Genomic DNA, 14,206 nt, shown 5'->3' on the forward strand with positions numbered 1-14,206 from the left:
AGAGAGAGAGTGAGTGAGGGGGGGCGAGAGAGAGAGAGGGGGGGGGGGGCGGCGAGAGGTCTGAGGTCTTACTTTCTGCTTTGACTTTATTTTTTAAACGTCTCCAAAACCTTCCAAGTGCTGAAGAGCCGGACGCCAACGATTCAGCAGCAACATGCGGTGAGAACCTGTTTGATCAGCGTGCAGAGCGAAGGATCTGAGAAGGACCTCTAAGAGGCGAACGCATCACTCAGCAGAACAGCTGATGAAGGCTTCCTGCCCAGATCTGCATCCACCTCTGTTCTCAGCACAAACGAGCTGCAGGAACTTCTCTGCAGGCGTGCAGAACTCTGCACAGCCGGGCGAGACGCCGACAGCAGAAACAGCTGATCGGTCGTGAGTTACAAGTTCGCGACGTCAGAACTGATTCAGAGAAAGTGTTTCCATCTCCCGTTTAGGGCCTTTACTCTTTTTCCACAAAAACACAACGGAAAACCTCCTTTTATTCAGAGGCGTTATCTTAAGTTATTTGACACTCATCTTGCTCATTGTAGCTGAGACTCTTTCTGTTTACCTTTTGTCTTGTAACTGTTTGGAAATTTACCACATAACCAAGTTGTTTGTAGATAATTATTGAGGTGGGCCGTGTGATTAGGCTGTCTGCGGTTTTCCACAGTGTGGCACAGCCCATAGTGTTTCTACACCCGCTGACTTTGTGCCTGACAACCAGGCCCAGAATCAGCTCAGAGATCAAAGTTAGGCTCCTCCAGCGGGTGGATTGTAGTGATGAGTGATTTCTGAACACTTCACTGTTCTTACAGTGCACATTTCAGCAGCTACATCTCTTATTTCATCAACTTCTCTGCTGCAGTAATAATGAGTTAATCAGTAACAGCCAGCTGTTTCACCTGCACGTGCTTCCCCCATTTAGTGCATTTACTCTTTTTCAACAACAAACACCTCAAGCGAGCTGAAAAACTTTGCCGTTTCTATCAAACTTTTCTAATGTGACGCTTCAAAATGCGCATTAAACACGTTGATGGAAGCCGTCTGCACAGCTAGTGAGCTTCCTAACACTGAATCTGAAGAGCAGTTCAGGATCGCTCTCACAACTCTGCGGGACACAATGCTGCTATCCTACTCTTCCCAGTCAGATTGTACGGGTCAAACAGTTGAAGTTCTGTCTCGTGGTCACCTTCCTGTTCCTCGGCAGGAACAGACAACTCGCCATATATATATTATAAAGGTTTCTACGCACAGAGAAGTTACCGAAACAAACGCTCTATTCTTCTTCAGAGAAAAATTCTGCGGAAAAAGCTGCACATTTCTGCTCATCCTTTCACCCAGAGCTCACGTGAAGTTTTTCAGAAACGGGGTTCAGTGATGCCAGAGATCATGAAGTACACAATTCTGACAAAAGCAGAGGCTCGATGGCCCGGCTCAACCCTCCAACGTAGGAGTTTCTAATATTTTTAAAACGTGCAGTCATGCAGGGGAGGGCGGGTACGCTCTGCCGACTCGGCTCCTTGACCCTTCGTAAACACACTGAATGCTGCACAGACGATCTACAATGAAGTGCATGAGCTCACCATCGGCTCCTGAAATCTGGCTGGAGCTGCCGACAAATCTGCTACGTTGACAGGGTTTGTGGTGTGAATTCACTTTATCAGAATGAGATTTATTGCCATTTATGTGTACACATAGGAGGAATTTGACTCAAGATTATATCATCACTCACGATGTGCTTACTCATACAATAAGACAATAATAAAATAAATCAGACTACACAGATATACAGACTATGAAACAATGTACACATTGACAAATAGTGCAGTGAGCAGACTGCAAAGGATGCAGGAGTAAAATTATTATTATTATGTACATGTCGGAGGTGGATGTGATATACAGGTACACATACATGTACACAGTGCGATGGAGCACAGTGCAAAGGATGTATATAATGTATTTACAATATAACAGTATGAACAGCTCTGAAATAGAGAATGGTGAGGAAATAAATAATAAGTGGTAACCAGTAAACAGGTGCTGATTAGAGACAGAGTTACTGGGTTATTGCACCGGAATTGTTCCTGACACTGTGAGTCAGAAATCAGCTGTTCATCAGAGTGATGGCTTGTGGGAAGAAACTGTTCCTGAGTCTGTTGGTTTTGGCGTACAGTGCTCTGTAGCGCCTACCAGAGGGGAGGAGCTGGAACAGGTTGTGTCCGGGGTGAGATGGATCTGCAGTGATGTTTCCTGCCCGTTTCCTGACTCTGGAAATGTACAAGTCCTGAATGGAGGACAGACCTTGTAGTCTGCTCCTGGCAGATCCAAACCAGACAGTGATGGCGTTGCAGAGGACAGACTGGATGATGTCTGTGTAGAACTGGATCAGCAGCTCCTTAGGCAGGTTGAGCTTCCTGAGCTGACGCAGGAAGTCCATCCTCTGCTGGGCTTCTTGATGATGGTGTCAGTGTTGGGCTCCCACTTCAGGTCCCGGGATATAGTGGATCCCAGAAACCTGAAGGATTCCACAGCAGACACAGTTTAGTATGGTGATGGGGGGCAGAGTGGGGGGGCTCCTCCTGAAGTCCACGGTCATCTCCACAGTTTTGAGCGTGTTAAGCTCCAGGTTGTTCTGACAGCATCAGAGAGGCAGCTGATCAACCTCCCGTCTGTAGGCCGACTGTGTAGAGGGAGAAGAGCAGTGGGGAGAGCACACACCCCTGGGGGGCGCCAGTGCTGATAGTCCGGGTGCTGGATGTGATGTTCCCCAGCCTCACCTGCTGACTCCTGTCAGTCAGGAAGTCTGTGATCCACTGACAGGTGGAGGCTGGCACAGTGAGCCGGGTGAGTTTGGTGCTGAGGATGTCCGGGATGATGGTGTTGAACGCCGAGCTGAAGTCCACGAACAGGATCCCTGCATATGTCCCTGGAGAGTCGAGGTGTTGCAGGATGTGATGCAGTCCCAAGTTGACAGCATCATCCACTGACCTGTTAGCCCTGTAGGCAAACTGCAGGGGGTCCAGCAGGGGGTCCAACAGGGGGTCCAGCAGGGGGCCTGTAATTTCCTTCAGGTGGGCCAACACCAGTCTTTCAAAGGACTTCATGACTACAGATGTCAGGGCGACAGGCCTGTAGTCATTTAGTCCAGAGATGGAGGGTTTTTTGGGGACCGGGATGATTGTGGAGCGTTTGAAGCAGGAGGGGACTTCACACAGCTCCAGAGATGTGTTGAAGATCTGAGTGAAGATGGGGGCCAGCTGGTCTGAACAGATTTTCATGCAGGATGGAGACACACAGTCGGGGCCAGAAGCCTTCCTGATGTTCTGTCTCTGGAAGAGGTGGCTCACATCGTCTACACAGATCGTGAGAGCTGGTGAGAGGTCGGAGGGGGAAGGTGACTGTTTGAAGATGGTGTTGGAGTGGGGGAGAGCTGTGACTCTGGGCTTTTCAAACCTACAGTAAAAGCCATTCAGCTCGTCTGCCAGTTGCTGAGTACCAGCAGAGTTGGGGGACGGTCTCCTGTAGTTAGTGAGTGTCTGCAGGCCTCTCCACGCTGACGCAGGGTCGCTGGCTGTGAGGCTGTTTCCTGGCTTTTCAGCGTAGCTCCTCTTTTCTGCTATAATCTCTTTATCTGAGTCACAACATAAAACCTCCTTTTATTCAGAGGCGTTATCTTAAGTTATTTGACACTCATCTTGCTCATTGTAGCTCAGACTCTTTCTGTTTACCTTTTGTCTTGTAACTGTTTGGAAATTTACCACATAACCAAGTTGTTTGTAGATAATTATTGAGGTGGGCCGTGTGATTAGGCTGTCTGCGGTTTTCCACAGTGTGGCACAGCCCATAGTGTTTCTACACCCGCTGACTTTGTGCCTGACAACCAGGCCCAGAATCAGCTCAGAGATCAAAGTTAGGCTCCTCCAGCGGGTGGATTGTAGTGATGAGTGATTTCTGAACACTTCACTGTTCTTACAGTGCACATTTCAGCAGCTACATCTCTTATTTCATCAACTTCTCTGCTGCAGTAATAATGAGTTAATCAGTAACAGCCAGCTGTGCTTCCCGGGGCCTGGCTGACCCGAGACCGTGTCCGAGCTCTGCAAACTGGAGAAGATACAGACGTAGCAAAAGGTCTCCGTTTTAATCTGAGAACGCAGTAGTGTGGACGGGGCCTCAGTGTCCCCCTCTTCCTCTGGCACGACTCCAGACAAACGGGTTTCCCCGATGATGATGAGTTTTCAAATAACAGCTCAGGCAAACACTCGTCTTTCTGTGAGTTTTATTCAAGTCTTCTGCAGAAGGACTCACAGCAAAACACGCACTTGTTTTCTTTGGCCTATAATTAAGGTTGTTTATGTATGTGTATCTTTGTATATACATATATCTATATGTATATGTGTGTGTGTGTATGTTTATATGTCCTTTCTGTTGTTTATTTTTGATAACTCTATGATTGCTTGTGCTTCTCCCGTTCTAAGCTGTTCTTATCTTTGCTGTACTGTTCTATGATGTGCTGCTATGCATGGTGTTAGTGTCTTTTAATTTTGTTGTTCTGTAAAGCACTTTGGTCAGTCATTGGCTGCTATAAAATGTGCTATATAAATAAAATGAACTTGAACTTGAACTTGAACAAAACACATACGCTGTGTACATGTATGCTGGAATGAGTGAGGAGAGCTCTGTGAGCCTGTTATTTAACCAGCTTTAGGGTCAATCTTATCATCCCACAGAGAGACATTGTCCTTGAAGTCTGGATACCACAGAGAACAGAGATATTTGGACTGTTACGTTTACACAGATTCAGAGCCACATCACAGATGAGTCTCGCTGAGTCCCTGAGTTACATGCAATATGTTTGGAATTCCCATTACATTACACTGTCTGATTCTACTTTTATTCTGTCTGTTGTTCTGTATGAATTTCATTGTATTTTATCTGAGGTCACAGTGAAAGCTGTCAAAGCTGTGGTTCTTGTGTTTAATTGAATCATCCTGTTGAACGTGTTGGAGCAGAGGAGGAGTTCCAGTCTGTCACAGAGCAGGTAAGAAGCGCTGCAGTGTTTGGTTCGTTAAATGTGTGATGACACTACTGCTGGATCCAGCTTCATCGATGATCCTTCAGTCAGTGCTGCTCTCCAGGTCAGTGCTATAGATTATTTTGTGTTTGGTTTTGCTCAAAGTAAAGTTAAATTCAGTGCTTTGTTATAACCTGGCTCTCAGTCTGACTTTGAATGCATCATAGTCTTTAACTTGTAGTTTGACCTCTTGTTTCGTCACAGACGGCTGGTTAGTTTATTGTGTTGCTTTTTATCATTCTCGAGGATTTTCGTTTGTCGTTTGTCTGATCATGAAATTTCAGAAAGACAGCAGACTGAACGGACAGCTTGTGCAGCCAAACAGGTAACAGGGTCCAAAGCCTTGTAGGCTGCAGTCACAAGCCGGCCCTCAGCCTGTGACAAAAAGGAGGTGAGACAGAACAGGTCTGCGTGCCAATGATTATTGGAAATGTCAAATAATCACCAAACATATGCAGGATGGCAAAGTATGACTGTCAGTCAGCAGTGAATGGACGAGTGAGTGCTGTCAGGATAAACCCAGTGAGACGCCGGTCCTGGCTAAATAAGGTCTGAAGGTAGAGCCGCTCAAAAACTATCCTGCAGCTGAATGACGTCACACAGCAAAGGCAGCTCACAGTGTAAAGGGTAAAGCTTCAATTAAAAGGCAGTCAAGTATTAAAAGAATTGGCTACATACTAGTATCAAATAGTGAAACTTGTTCTGCATGTAAATGGGTGTAGAAATGTTTTGTCAGTGTTATCAGGCAGCTGGTTACAGTAAACAGTCTCTGACAGACAGGGACCTAAGAGCGACTTTGAACCTGGGGGGGCGCTGATTGCTGATTTTTATTTTAAATAAAGCACTTAAATGCTCATTTCTTATGACTTCTGAAAACAGATTGTGCTTGTCAGTGTGGCTGAAAGAGGCTGTTTGTAGTGACAGAAGATGGAGACAAGCTCTGAGAGGGAGAGGGTCAGACAGAGGGAGTATAATATAACTAGAACAAAACCAACTAACCATGAAAACCCTGGAACAGCTGCTAGTTAATGTAGCCACAGCTAAAATGGATTTAGTTATCCTGACGTTATATTTGATGTCGCTCTCTGTGGGAACAGTTTATGGACACGTAGCAGAGACGCATGCTCACCTCCTGCCACATGTTTTTAAGGTCAAGCATGGTCACGGACGGAGGCCACAAAGTGGCCCAGGAGTTTGTCCCTGGTCAGTCCGCTCTCCAGACAGAGCATGTGTCGGGCCCTCTGGCTCTTTACAGACCTTTATTCCTGCATTCTTGAGTAAGTAGAGTACATAATAAATGAGCCATTAAAATACATTTTCAAAACTAGAAAGATCCCTCCAACACTCCTAAAGTAAAGTAATGACTTTGTATGACTAAATAAATGAATAAATAAGTCATATCATCATCAATCTGAGCATAAACTGCTGCTTTGGACTGTGCTGGCTCTGACTCTCATCTCTGCTCTCTGTCTCATGTTCATCATGGCAGAGTTCGTACTGCTGCTGGCCAGAGGCAGGTAGAGTACTCAAAATCTTGCCTATCTCTAGGCTAAAACTAATGATTAGTTAATAGGTTGCTCACCGCTGACATATTTAGGCAGAATATGACGTTGTGTGAGTTTCCTCACACCTGGAAACCGTTTTGGGAAACGGTCGGACTTCAGATGTCGGTTGGTTTAACGATGCATCGTACCAACATAGTTCAGTGCTGCCTTCCGTCGTTTTGTGGGAAACCAGCCCGTTCTCCTCTCAGAGCGTCCAATACCAACGCTTTCAGAAAACGTGACAAAAGGTATTTGACGCTATTCCGGAAGCGTCTATATGAGGCGCTTTGGGGCGTCCCGTACAGACCAGAAGTGCTAGCTAGCTACGTTTGTGATAACGGTGTTGACAGCCCCCCAAGGCCCCTACACTTACCATAACCATCAGAAATACCTAGAAGTACCTAAACTTAAGTCTCTGACTTACCGGCTAACCCTACAGCTGCCCACATCGGCCTCCGCTGTGTTCTTGCAACGTAGCAAACGTGGGCGTTTCATACGGATGCTGAAGGCTACCTTTAGCGTAACATCCTTACGCTTTGTCACGCTGTCTGAAAGCGAAAGAGTTTTGAGGCATTGAGATGAGAATGCGTTGGGGAAACGCAGCCCGGAACAGCTGAGCAGCAGCAGAGAGGAAATCCTTTAGACTGAACTTTGATTTATTATCTGCTTGTTCAACAGACTGCAGAGAAAATGGACTCAACACCAAGAAGTGGGAGCAAAGACCGGCCTCCTCAACTGTCTGAACTAATGGACAGACTTAAGAAACCTGCAGCTTCATTCATCAGAGGATTTGATAACAGTGAACACAGGATGAGACAGATTGCAGGAAGGTTTCAGAAGATTCCTGCTGAAGTAGAGCAGATGCAGGAGGAAACGGATGCAGTCAGAACAACAGCAGTTTTTACTGGAGGACTCGGACTCGGACTCGTCCTTACGGCTCCGTTCACTGGAGGGGTTAGCTTTTTAGCGGGAGCAGCAGCAGCAGCAGGAACAGCCGCTGTTGTTGGTACAAACCTACTAAAAATAATGGAAGAGAACGAAAGTGCAAAGGAAGTAGAAAAGCTGGGGAGAGAATTCCTGGAGATTGTTGAACCGCTGAAGAACGAGCTGGAAGAAATAAAGAGGACGTGTGAACGGTTGGAGGAAGAATCAGCTGCAGTTCAGGCTGAGAACACTCTGTCAGACATGGAGGAGTTTCAGAGGATCCTCAGACGAGTGGCTGAACTGAATGGAGAGAGTGTGGGAGCTTTGGCTGTAGCTGGAACAGGGAGGGAACTGATCAGTGATCTGCTGGTGCTCCTTGTGAAAGGCTTTACAGTCACTGCGTTCACTGAAGAGAACAGAAAGTTAACAGCCTCCATCCTCCAGTCAGCTGATCAGTGTCAGAAAGTCTCTGATCAGTTTGATCAGATGAAGAATGAACTGTCAGCGTTTCCAGGACAGTAAAGCTGCAGCGTGAAGAAAAACATCCAGACTCATGTCCAACATCTCCAAAGCCTGATCTGTGAGCTCAGCCTCTAAATGTAAAGGCTGCTGAGCTGAACTCCCTCCTCGGTGTTTAATGTGGATCTGCTGACTTCCTGTCCTGCAGGAACACGATCAGTAGAACTCACTTTACTGAGTGGATATATCTGTTGATGTGTCTGGCAGCACTATATACTACAAGCGTCTATTTCCCAAAAACGACCTCTGGATATGACGCTGAGCACGTGCACTCAACCTCTTTGGTCGACCATGGCGAGGCCTGTTCTGAGTGGAACCTGTCCTGATGAATCATGTCCAATATAAATGATCAAAACAGCATCCAGGTGTTCTTTAGGAAGTCTCACACATAAATAATCTCTATTAGTCATAGAATTTGAGTTTTATTTAGAAAAGAGAAACGTGCAGCAGTCAGTAACTTTAACACCTTCTTGTCAGTTTCTGTTTGGCCAAGTTTTCCGTTCTCTCGCTGTGAGCACGACAAAGAGGAGGGAAGACTAAATCATGGAGCCAATCCCAGCTGGCATCGGGCGAAAGGCGGGGTACAACCTGGACAGGTCGCCAGTATTTTTAAGTACTGTAAGAATCTAAATATGGATTAAATAATTTATATAAATTTGTATGAAAAGTTTTGCTCCTTTTTCACCCTGAAAATCTGGAAATTATATTTAAGCTTCCTTAATATATTGACTGATATATATTTATTATACATGTTTAACTTGTGGTTTTGTTCTATAATACGTGACAAGTAAACATTATAAGCTTCAGTTCTGGATAAAAGTGTCCAAACACTGAGTGATGAAATCCACGAGCCACATATAAATACATTTGGAATTATAGGATGTAAATTGGATTGAACTGTCTGAGTTCTACAAAATAATAATCAGAATATGTTAGTTAGCCTGATCTTTATTTTTGTAGAGTAGTAGGTTAATTTTAGTAAGCTGGACAGCTGTAATTTTACTTAACTCGAATTTTAAATGCAGTATTTTTACATGTGATAGTGAAACTTCCAACACTTTGTTCAACGTGCTCGTAACGCCAACAATCACTGAACAATGTCGCCATCTAGTGGATGAACCCAGAAGGACCTTTTGATTTTGACAACCATGTATTTGCCAGTTTGTAAAGTACATTCTGTGTGTTTTTACATTTATTTGTACAAATGAATTTAACTTCTAAACTATAAAATATTATTTGGTGAACCTGTTTAAAATGGTGCTTTCATTCTTTCCTTTTCCAACACTCTTTGTTTGATTTCCAGAATACATCTGGGCAGTATGTTTTATTTACTTCTATCCTTTCTCCACATTTGATGCTGCTGTAAATGTTCATTTACAATCTTACGGTTTTTCTTGATTGCTTAAACACATTTGTTGAAATTCTGCCTCTTTTTCTCAAAACTCTAAACACAAATCAACAACTTCTCTCCCAGTTCCCCAAAAATGAAGCTTTCCACTCAAAGAACACACAATCCCTCAAAAACACACACACACTACAACACAGTAATGTTGTAGTGTGTTAATGTTCGCTGAAACAATGGGACCAAATGTGAATCCAAACAATGAGCATTTGCAGAGCACAGCACTCCAGAGTACCCGCTCATCTAACAGGGTGCACAGTGGCAACCTACCTAGTAGGCGTGTTTTAGGGTGACGTCCATGGTGACGACGTACTCATAAGGGTATATTTTTATTGGTATTCTAACACACGCTGCCGTAACATCCATGCACTGATTTTGATTTTTTAATGAACTAAACTATTAATGAATCCAAATGCTGATTGTGAAATCTGTGCAGGACACGATTATAAGATCGCTGCAGATAATGTTTAAGTGCTGTCCTTGGACCGTTTCATTTACTCCATTAAAAAGTGTGTGACACACTCTACCTGCTGTTTCTACCTCATTGTTCACAACATGTGGTTGATTTGCAGGGGTTAATCAGGGGTGTAAACCTGTTCTGCATCGACACAGACTGTGAGACGACACCTGAACTCCAAACCCTGGATTAACCAACACATCAGACTGTGAAGACAAATTTCCCGTGAGGGAGGATAAAGACTATCTGTCTGTTCTTTACGTTCCTCTGTGCTGCTGGGTCAACGTGAATTTCCCCTACAGGGGATGTCTCATCAGATCTTAGGCCACACTGAAACCTGTCAAAGCTGTGATTGTGTTTATTGAATCTTCCTGTTGCGCAGGAAGGATTACCTGCTCCCTCAGGTAAGGAGAGCAGCAAGTCCACATGAGCTGGACCTGCAGAGACCTGCAGAGCCCTGCAGAGCCCTGCAGCTCATGTGGACTCACCATGGCAGCATGTAGGGACGTGTTGCTGCTCTCCTTACCTGAGGGAGCAGCTGTGGCTTCAGGCTCGCAGCTTCCTTTATACTACAGTCATATATCATGGAGGGAAGAAGATGTTATTCCACTGGTTGTCATGGTTTCCATAATAATGGTAGGAAACCAACCGCTAAATTGCTGATTTCTCCAACATGTAGCCAATAATCAGCTCCAGTCTCCCTGATAGAAACCTGATCATTGATTTAAAAGGATTCAGAACTGAAGTCATCTGGTCATTTCACCCAGTCTGCCTTTGTGTGCGGCCGTTGTCACGGTAACATGTGCTCATTATTATCATTTAGGCCAAATCAGCTGGCCTGCTAGTGTAGTAGAGCGTTTTAAATCCATCCCATAGTCTTTCCGGTTGAACTTGCTCTGAGCTTCATATCTTCCAATGTGCTGCTGCTGCACTTTCAATCTACTCTTTAACCTGTTTTATTCTTTTTATCTTGTTGTCACAGAATCACCAAGCTTGTCTATTGAATTTAAACTGAGGGGTTTTCTTTCTTTCTTCTCTTCTTCCATTTTTACTGTTTCACTGCCAAGGCTTTTATTTTGAAACGCAGTCAGAGCGGCGCAGACGCCAGCTTTTATTTTGAAGGCTACACCGTCTCTCCCAGCAAAGTGTGAAACCAGGCAGGTCTAATCTGGATCCAGGTTCCGGTCCTGGACCTTTTTATTTTTTTATTGAAATTTAAAACACAAAGAGTCAGGGGCTGCTATAGAAGACGACAATATATATAAATAATAACAAAGGAAGGACATAGCGAAATAAAAACTAAATAAAAAACATAGATTCAAAGTAATATCTCATCTGTCCAACAGAAATTTGTCAAACACGCAGTTAGTTTTGATTGCCTTCTTGTTCTTAATGGTTTTAATTGTGGTGCTATACTGATGCAGTTCTTTGAGAAAGTGTCCAAAGTTTGGTTTGGAGTCAGTCCATTTTTTCTTGTGGTTGTGGAATTTCCCCAATATTCTTACCAACTGTACAAAAAAAAAAAATGTACGTCTTTTTCCTTCTCGTTTCTTTTAAAACATATAAAAATCTCTTTTTCCTGAAGTTGAAATGTTTGTCCAGTTTTCCTTTTCATATAAAGTTCAACATCCCACCAAAACATTCTACAGTGGAAAGATTGATAAAATAAAAGACAAATTGTTTCTTCATGTAATTGACAGAAAATGCAAGAATACGCAATATTCAATCTAAATCTCTCAAACGTCTTTTTAACCGTAATATCTTAAAGGAAACCTCTTTTACTTTGTTGTTAAAACAGAATTTGTCTACAATAAGTCACATTTTCTGCCAATTAATTTCTCCATAAAGTGAAGTCCAGAGGAATCTGTCTGGAGACATGTAATGTCAATTTCTCCAAGGAATAAACTACTATTAAATGGTTGGATCCTTGAGACCTCAATAGTCGAACCTCTAAGAAGTTGCAGCACAGCATCAGAAACCACAGCAAATTCTTTTGGCGTAACAGTTAAACTGAATTCAGTGAGGAATTCCTCATAAGTTAGTAACTGTTTAACTAATACAACACCTTTGGCACCCCATGTTTCAGAATACAGTGATTTATTTTTATATTGAATATTCTTGTTGTTCAAAATGTAGTAATTTGTTGGAGAAAATTATGCTTGTAAATTAACTTCCAGGCCAGCAGAGCTTGTTATTTTATAGTCACATTTTAATACAAATTCAATTCCACTCATTAAGTTAACTATATTTTTAGGGAAGTCGTTCCAAATGTAATTAACTTAGTTAGCCATTTAATTTTGAAAGAATTGTTTAAAGTTTCAAACCTTTCTTTTTGTGTTACATAAGATATCTTTCTTTAAATAATATTTATTCCTCCATATGAAATTAAATAGGATTGCATCTAGTTTTTTGTATATTACAGCCGGCATTTCCAATGATAAGGAGACACAGACAGATCTGGATGTTCCCTCAGCTTTAGAAAGTAGAACTCTGCCGTTCAATGAAAGATCAACCACATGTTGAACCTTCTCTTTATTTGTTCAATTATAGGGCTGAAGTTTTGATTTCTACAGAGTTTCTCATTCCTGTCTATAACTACACCTTGGTATGTAACGGTGTTCCTCACAGGTATGTCATCTACTTCTGATTGGTCACATTCTTTAAGTGGTGATAATACAGATTTGTTCCGGTTCATTTTTAAGCCTGAAACAATAAAAAAATCCTCAACACAACTAATTGCTTTGATCACTTCTTCTTTATTTGACAGAAAAATAGTCGAATCATCTGCCAGTTGAGATCATTTAAATTCTCTATTTAAGGTCACTGTACCTTGAAACTGCCCTTTTTTAATGTGTACGGCCATAATTTGTGTTACCAGAAGGAACAGAAAGGGGTTGAGGGGACGACCTCGTCTTATCACCAATATCAAATCTTCGTGTTTTAACTTAACTGAGCTGTTGCACCTTTTATAAAGTCTTTTGGCAGCATTTAGAAATTGGTTTCCAAATCCAAAGCATTCAATGACTTTAAACATAAACTGGCTTATTGTGTCAAATGCTTTATAAAAGTAAAAAAATAAAATAAATTATTGTCCACTATATATTCATTATAATCAATCATATCTAGAATTAACCGCATGTTGTTGCATATATTTCTACCAGGTATGAATCCAGATTGTTCTTCATCGATAATATTATCCAATCCTGATTTTAATCTTTTTGCAAAGATCAAAGCAAATATCTTGGCATCATTACTTAACAGACTAATTGGCCTCCAATTCTCAATATTCAATTTATCTTTTTTTGGTTTGGGGATCAATTTAATAAGACCTTGACGCAGAGTAGGTGGTAGCTCCTTTTTCTCTGGCTTCTTCAAATACAGACACTAAAATGGGGCTAAAATCTTAATAAAGACTTTATAAAATTCACTCATCAACTCGTCATTACCAGGAGATTTATTTTCTTTAAGAGTCAATACATTTTTGTATCTCCGTTAAACAAATTTTCTGGTCACAGACTGATTTAAAACTGTCATCAATACCCTTAATGCTTTCTTTTTTGGGCTTCATTTTTAAATTCCGTATTTTCTAATAGTGTTTTATTTAATTTCCAATAGTCCTTATTAAAGTTACCTCATATTTACTATAATCATAATAGCCTTATAATCTGTAAAAACAGAGGGTTCTATTCTCACTAAGTCCACCTTGTCTTCTACATCTGAGGAGATCAACCAGAAGTCTATGTGTGATTGTTGAGATCGATCCTTATTACTGCAAGTATATAATCTTTGGTTCAAGTGTCTATTTCTCCAGATATCAATAAGATCCATCGTACAACATATGTTTCCTAATTCACTCATTACTTTATCTTTAGGAGGCCATCTATCCATGTTTTCATCCATCACTGTATTAAAGTCTCCTCCCCATAAAACTTTAGCTGAGGGGAACTGTAATAACAGCTGATTAATTTTATTCTCTATTGCTGAAAATATAATTGTGCTGTCTTGTTTGTTATTGGAGGCATAAATATTTATAATAATAAATTGAGATTGGTCTGTATCTACTAGGAGAATTATCCATCTACCATTAACATCTGTTAACTGGCTGATAATATGACCATTAAACTTTCCGTGTAGTGCAGCGACCCCTGCTGACCTGTTCCTACCAGAGGAAAACCACACATCTTTCCCACTGACTCCAAAACGATACATCTGTTTCTACAGCATGAGTTTCTTGGATGAAATAAAAATCAGCACCTTTGTTTTGGCAATATAAGAACAAACATTTTCTCTTTAACTGGTTT

Source organism: Micropterus dolomieu, linkage group LG13 (genome assembly GCF_021292245.1).
Source record: "Micropterus dolomieu isolate WLL.071019.BEF.003 ecotype Adirondacks linkage group LG13, ASM2129224v1, whole genome shotgun sequence".
NCBI classification, from domain to species: Eukaryota; Metazoa; Chordata; class Actinopteri; order Centrarchiformes; family Centrarchidae; genus Micropterus; species Micropterus dolomieu.